The 7,871-nt window shown below is 36.9% G+C and overlaps 2 non-coding genes across 2 annotated transcripts; both read left to right on the forward strand.

Annotated features, from left to right (window-relative positions):
- The first annotated feature begins 624 nt into the window (after positions 1-624).
- LOC127742076 (small nucleolar RNA R71) lies at positions 625-727 on the forward strand. Its single transcript, XR_008003264.1, has one exon. It is a non-coding gene; the product is annotated as a small nucleolar RNA R71 (small nucleolar RNA).
- Positions 728-7,199: 6,472 nt separating this feature from the next.
- Positions 7,200-7,306, forward strand: LOC127742282 (small nucleolar RNA R71). Its single transcript, XR_008003470.1, has one exon. It is a non-coding gene; the product is annotated as a small nucleolar RNA R71 (small nucleolar RNA).
- The last annotated feature ends 565 nt before the right edge of the window (positions 7,307-7,871 follow it).

Below are 7,871 nucleotides of genomic sequence, written 5' to 3' on the forward strand. Positions count from 1 at the left end.
TCTTCAGATGGTGGTGGTGAGTTGGGGTTAGAGTGTTGAGAATGGCCATTTTGGTTTTAATATGATCTCTGTGTGGAATGTTGGTAGGCTGCATTATTGTTGGGGCTGTGGCGTCTCTGATCTTGGCCTTGATCTTGTTGGTTTCCCCACCCAAAGTTTGGATGGTTCTTCCAACCAGGGTTGTAGGTTTTGGAGTATAGATCATGGGATTGCCTAGGTGAGTTTCCAACATAGTTGGCCTGTTCACAGTCACCTCCTTCCTCTGTATTTACTCCTTCTTGAGCTGATGATGAGGTGGTGACTCCTTCTTGAGCTGATGATGAGGTGGTGACTGTTGTGACTTAGTTCCCTTTTATCTGTTTGGTAAGATCGGCCAACTGCTTGGTAATCATCTTGTTTTGAGCTAGTAGTGCATCCATATGGTTCAACTCCTTTACTCCTCGAGTGTTGCTCCTTTCAAAAGCATAGAAGTAGTCATTCTCAGCTACAGTTTCAATGACGTCTATGGCTTCTTCAATGGTCTTCTTCTTGTTTAGAGATTCCCCGGAAGAGTGGTCTACTACCTTCTTTGATTTGTAAGACAACCCTTTATTGAAGATGTGTAATTGCACCCATTCATTGAACATGTATGGTGGCACCTTCTTGTTAAGTCCTTAAACCTCTCCCATGCCTCATAGAGAGTCTCACCATCTTACTGCCTGAAGGTTTGTACCTCAGCTCTCAACCTGTTGATCCTTTGGGGGGGATAGAATCTCGCCAAGAACTTGTTTACCACATCTTCCCAGACTGTTAAACTCTCCTTAGGGAAGGATTCCAGCCATTTAGATGCTTTGTCCCTAAGAGAGAAGGGGAACAAAAGCAATCTATAGGTGTCAGGATGAACACCATTAGACTTCACAGTGTCGCATATTCTTAGGAAGGTGGTCAAGTGTTGATTGGGGTCTTCTTGGGTGCTTTCTCTGACTGAGCAGTTGTTCTGAACAAGGGTGATAAGCTGGGGCTTCAGTCAAAGTTATTGGCATGTATGGTTGGTTTTTGGATGCTACTTCCACGGTTTCCTGGATTTGGATTAATATAAGAGCCCAAAACTCTTCTCTCTTGCCCATTATGTCCTGCTGGACTTTCTCTGGCATGGTTGTGTGACTCCTCCTCATGGTGGTTTTCCATGTTTTCCTCCATGTTTGTCTCAAAATCCTATTCTTCTTCCTCAGTACCAACAACCATCTTCCCTCTTGCTTCCCTCCTTAATCTAAGAAAGGTCCTCTCAGGTTCAGATTCAAAGGAGGTTGAAGTTCCTCTTCTTCTACCTGTTATACAATCAGTAGATTACACAAGGAAGAGAAAAGTGAAGAAATCACTCTTGTTTAGGTTACTATTAGTGTGAGTAAAGTAATTTATCAAACAGTTAGTGGATTAGTTAACAAAGTTGTGAATTAACTGAGAAAATAAAACAAAAGGAAATAATAAATGAAAATGGTTGAGACTGAAAGTAAATGACAAAAACAAAATAAATGAAACAAAAGAAAAGTGCTCAATCTAGTTATCCTCTAATTTAATCATTGTCAATACAAAATCAATCCCCGGCAAGGGTGCCATAAACTTGATGCACGAAAACTTGTCTCTCAACCAATTTCCCTTCAGCAAGTATACCGAATTGTCGTCAAGTAAAAACTCACAATAGAGTGAGGTCGAATCCCACAGGGATTGATTGGTCGAGCAACTTTAATTAGAGGAGTGTTTAGTCAAGCTAAGCCAAATTGAGTGAGAATTGTAAAAACTTAAATGCAGGAAAGATAAATGACATGAAATGTTAATTTGCATAATCTTAAATGGGGAATTGGGGAGATGAACATGAAAGTAAATAACAGAAAGTAAAGAGAGTGTGTAAGATCAGAGATGGGGAATTCATTGGGCTTAAGAGATGTTGCATTCTCTGGATCAAGTTCATCGATCTCTTTTGCAACACAATCTCTCTAAGCTTGAAAAATTTCCCAATTCTTTGATTTAATTTCTCATGAGAAGAGATGAGGTTTGGTCACTGATTATACCACACACCTTCATAGATCAAAGTATTGGTAGGATTACATGTCACGATATCCATCCAACCCCCAACCTAATCCAATGTGAGAAAGCAATTCTAGCATGATCTCCTCATTCCTCTTCCAAGGCTCAGAGGAGATCCAATTATGGAGAGTTTCTTTTCCAAGATAACTAACCAATTGGTTGAAGGCCGAAAGCTTTCTAGAAAAATCAAGAGAAAAGAAAGAGGAAGAAGAATAAAAACTATAATTGATCCATCAAATTACAACAGAGCTCCCTAGCCCAATGAAAGGGGTTTAGTTGATCATGGCTCTGGGAATGGAATGGGTAAAAGAAAAGTGCATTGTAAAGTAACTAGAAATTGCAGAAAAAGTAAATATACAGAGTGTAGCTCCCAATAATGCCAAGCTCCCTTCTAGTTCAAAACTACTCCTATATATACTACTCTTCTGATCTTCTAGTTAGCTCTCCAAGTCTTGGATATGGGCCTTTGATCTTTAGTTGAAGCAGCTACATTCCTCAGTGGGCTCAGCTTTGCTTGCAGAAAGAGAGTGAGTCAAGCATGGTATGCAGTTAGTCAGGACGTTAGTGGTGTTTACATTAAGTGTGAATTCTGGTTCGAAGACGTTCGTGACACTAACTTTGTCACTAACGTCCCAACCTATTTGAGCCACATTAACTCCAATGTTAGTGGCACTAACGTGACCATTAACATAGCCTTTCCATCTTTCGCTAGCGTTATTGGCGTTAACTTTGCCAATAACACTGCTCCTTGTCCCTTTCTCCCACGTTAATGGTCCAAGTTAGTGTAACTAACGTGGCCCTTAACGCAGGCATGCCAAGACTCGAGGGTGTTAGTGACACTAACTTTGTCACTAACACTACAAAACGCCCCCTCTTCCACGTTAGTGCTCACGTTAATTGTATTAACGTGGCCACTAATGTGGGTATGTTGCCATCTCCAACGTTAGTGACAAAGTTAATGTCACTAATGTTGGCTCCTCATTCCTTGCTCCACGTTAACTCCTACCTTAGTGGCATTAACGTGGCCACTAACGTAGGTAAACTTAGCCTGATCCAACGTTAATGACAAAGTTAGTGTCACTAGCGTTGGCGATCCTCTATTGTTCCACGTTAGAGCTCACGTTAATGACATTAATGTGGCTCTTAACGTGGATGTTTTTGGCTTTTGCAACGTTAGTGGTGTTAACTTCACCACTAACGTTGGAGCTTCCTTCTCTTTCTACGTTAGTTCCCACGTTAATGTAACTAACGTGTCAACTAATGTGGGCTGTGATGGCTTTTGAGGGCGTTAGTGGTGATAACTATACCACTAACATTGCAAGCTTGCTCTCTTTCCATGTTAGTGATACTAACGTGGCTGCTAACGTGGTTCTTCTATGCTTCCTTTGTCCTGAAATCAAACAAACAACATCAAAGCTTTGTTCCAAGTCATAAGATCTTGCACTATATAAATTAGCATTCAATTCATGAATTATTCTCATGAAATCATGTAAAGTTCACAATGTTTGCTTGAATCAAGATGTAAGTGTATATTCATCCAAAACTTGCTTATTACCTAAGAAAATGCATGAAACTTATCTAAAAAAGTAAAGAAAAGGCTAGTGAAACTGGCCAAATTGCCCTGGCATCAATGATGGAAATTAAAGAACCAAAGTTCATTTTCCTTCCAAGAACAACAATTGGATTACTTCTGTTGTGTGCATGTTGAAATTAAACTTGTATTGTAATACTATTTATTTGTGATCCTTTTCTTCTGATTTTTTAGCTGGTCACCATCTCATCTCTTTAAAGGCTCAAAGGCACTAACTAAGTACTTTTCTACGGTTGGTAGGGAATAGCTTAGAAGAATAATCAACTTTGTTTCAAAAAGCACCTAAACAGAACTCTCTTTTTGTCTTAAAATATTTGAGAAACACCTAAACCTTACACTCATCACTATATGCCCCAAAACAAAAATGTGAAAGCTTTTTTTGACCAATTCACTCACTCAATACCCAATTCCTCTTATTATTTATGCTAAAGTTATGCATTTGCTGTCTTCATTTTATGTTTAGGCACTGTCATTGTAAACACAGAAAAAGAAGCAATCAATCAGCTTTATTTGTATTATCATTCCATAACGAAATTGCATCAACAAAATTAAATTAACAAAGGTGAAAGCATATTTAGCTATTTACAAAATCAAACAAAGAGAGTAATAAATCTCCAATAACATAAATTAGAGAAAACAAAATCTATCCATAAAAAATGAAAGGAAAACAAAAAATGATTGATGGTAATAAACGAGGCAAAATTAGTTGGCACAAAACCGGGAGCAATATAGTTTACACGAGTGTTTAGGGCCATCTCAGCAGCCAAGGTCTATGCAGCATATTACAAATAATTATTAGACTTAAAAATAAGAAGATATATGCAGTTTTGTTAGATGTTCAAGGAACACTTTGCAGGGCAAGTGAAGTACCTACTTTGGTAAGTCCAAAAAGGGCTGTTTTGGTCACTCCATACATAAACATAGAAGCAGGAGGATTGAAGCTGTCGATGGATGAAATAATAACCACAGATGAGCCTTTGTGCAAGTCAGGAGTTGCATCTTGCAATAACATAAAGGTTGTTAACACCTCAATTAGAACATTAGCTCATAACAACAAACAATTGACAGCTTGAACTAATTTACCTTGAGAAGAAGTATAGAGGCCTTAACATTAATCTCCTAAAGCTTGTAAAGAACATAGTCTTCGGTTTGCAAAATAGGGTCAATAGAAGGATTTGCAGCTGCGTTTGAAACAATCACTTCTATATTTCCACACTTATGTAATGTTCAACAGTATATTCAACAGCATTCAAACAAATTTTAATAAAGGATAATGCATTCGATAAAAATGAATAGAAAAGGGTGACCTGTGCGGTTTTTTGAATCAAATCCTTTCTCTATTGATCATTGGATACATGGAAAACAAGGGCCAAAACTTCAAATTCCTTTAGCCCTAAGTTTCTCTACAGCCTCGTCAACATTTTACTGTATAAACAAGGAAATTGAGTAACGAATATAATTAATTGGAGGCAAAGAGGAAGAGAAAGGGAGAAGGACCTGCTTGCGAGAAGTGATGACGATGGAACAGAGGCGGTGACGGCGAACAGCAGATCTGACGCGTAAGAAGGCAGCGTGAGCTCCCTCTCTTTCTCTCTTCATGGATCTATCTCCCAGTGGCAGATCGGCGGCTCTGTGGTAACGGTGTGGCTAGATGCGACGCACGAGGATGACGTCAACAGGGTTCCTTGTGACAGTCGCGGTCCTCCTTCCCTCAGCAGCGTCAACAACGCGGTGGGTTCAGTGCCGCCGGTGCAGCTCCCCCTCTCTTTCTCTCCTTTTCTCCCTTTATTTTCCCCCTTTCTCCTCTTCGCTCCCTCTGTTTCTTTCTTTCTTTCTTTATTTCTTTCTTTTCGTTTGTTTCTAGAAGCAGCTGAGTATTGGGTTTTTGGGAAGGGATGGCGGTGGTGAATGGCAGTAAGACGGTGGGGTGGAAGGGTTAGGGTTTGTGTATAGAATTAGGGATTTTGGGTTTAATTTGAGTAAAATATTTTTAATAAAATTAGAGCATAAAGTATTAATATTTGAAAAACTAACTTAATCTCTAAAGTTGTTTTAAAATATTATTTGTGGTATAAAAATACTTATTATTGATTCTCAATAAATTACTCTAATTGAAAATACATGGTAATACAATTAATTTTTTTATCTTTAAAAAAAATATGATTTAATCATAAATTTACAAATTAATTTTAATGAAATATTCTAATTAAAGGATTAGAGATAATATAATTAATTTTCTTTGTTTATAAGAATTAAAGTATTAAATTCCAAAATTTAAATTATTTAAACCAAATCATATAAAGTTCTTATGATTTTACATTTGCTAAACTTTATAATTTAAATATAAAAAATAATTCAATAATTATAAAATCAGATAAAATCTTAAATTATTTTAAACTCAATTAATCAGAATTTGTTTTAATTATCTTTAATAGAATAATTTCAGGGATTAAAATACTTAATGATAAATAAATTTAAAATTGGTCTTAATAAGATCTTCTAAAATTTCTAGGTCTTACGCACTATATAAAAAATTTTAATTTTTGAAATAAAATAAAAATATTTTGAAAAAAAAATATACACAATTTTTTTTACCCTTAAAGTGTTTAACATTTTGAAAAAAAAATTGTTATAAAATATACTTATATTTTGTGACAAATAATTAACTTATTACAAATAATATTGAATTTTGTGACAAATTAATTTTTTGTTACAAAACAACTGGAGTTTTTGAAACAAAAAGTTGTTTTGTTACAAAACAATTGGAGTTTTTGAAATAAAAAAAGAAATTGTTATAAAATATTTTGAATTTTTGCAACTTGTTTTTTTTATGTTACAAAATATTGTAATATTTTGTAATAAAACACTATATCGTTACAAAAACTAACATAATTTGTAACAAAATAAAACAGGTTGTTACAAAATATTATCATGTTTCGTAACAACTTGTAATGTTGTTCCAAAACATTATTCTTTTGTAAAAATAAAAAATCGTTATTACAAAATATTATTTTTTTGTGGCAATTTTAAATTTGATACAATTTTTTTTGTTACAAATGTTCCATTTTCTTGTAGTGTATGGCTTATGGTCTGGGTTGTGGTTTTGCTGGTTTCCCCACCCAAAATTTGGATAGTTCCTCCAACCTTGGTTGTATGTCTTGGCATATGGTGGTCTAGAGGAATTGTTCACATAGTTGGCTTGTTCCCATCCCTTTTCAACTTCTGCGAATTCTTCCTCTTATGGAGGTGCTTGAGCTTGGACAGCTGAGACTTTATTCTTCTCCATTTTCTTGGTTAGAGCTGCAAGCTGAGTTGTGATCATTTTGTTTTGAGCTAACAGAGCATCCATGGAATTGAGCTCCATCACTCCCTTCTTTTGGGTCCTTTCAGAGGCATAAAAATACTCGTTGCTGGCAATAATTTCTATTATGTCTATGGCCTCTTCGACTGTCTTCTTCTTGTTAAGTGAGGAGGAGTGGTCTAGAGCCCTCTTAGAGTCATATGACAGCCCCTCATAGAAGATGTGCAGTTGCACCCACTCATTAAACATGTCTGGGGGCATTTCCTTGTCAAATCTTTATATCTCTCCCAAGTTTCATAGAGAGTCTCCCCATCTTGTTGTCTAAAAGTCTGGACTTCAGGTCTCAGTCTATTGATTCTCTATGGAGGGTAAAACCTTGCTAGGGACTTGTTAACAACATCTTCCCAGGTGGTGAGGCTTTCCTTGGGAAATGATTCCAGCCACTTTGATGCCTTATCCCGAAGGGAGAAGGGAAACAAGAGTAATTTGTAAGTGTCCGGATGAACACCGTTGGATTTCACAGTGTCACAAATCCTCGAAAATGTAGTCAGATGTTGATTAGGGTCCTCCTGTGCATTTTCTCCAAAGGAACAATTATTCTGAACGAGAGTTATGAGTTGTGGCTTGAGCTCAAAATTGTTGGCATTTATGTTCGGCCTCAGGATGCTACTCCCATAATTCCCAGGGTTGGGGTTTATGTAGGAGCCAAGCACCCTCTTCTCTTGTGGAGCATGGTTGCCAACAACTTCTTCATGGTGGTTGTGTACTTCTCCTTCCATGGTTGGAGTTGGACCTTCTTTTTCTTCTTCACCAACCACTTTTTTACCTCTGGATACTGCTCCTCTTCTCAATCTTAAGAATGTTCTCTCGGGTTTAGAGTCGTAGGAGATGTCAACTCCTTGTCTCCCTGTCATA

The sequence above is a fragment of the Arachis duranensis genome, chromosome 9 (assembly GCF_000817695.3).
Source record: "Arachis duranensis cultivar V14167 chromosome 9, aradu.V14167.gnm2.J7QH, whole genome shotgun sequence".
Lineage (NCBI taxonomy): Eukaryota > Viridiplantae > Streptophyta > Magnoliopsida > Fabales > Fabaceae > Arachis > Arachis duranensis.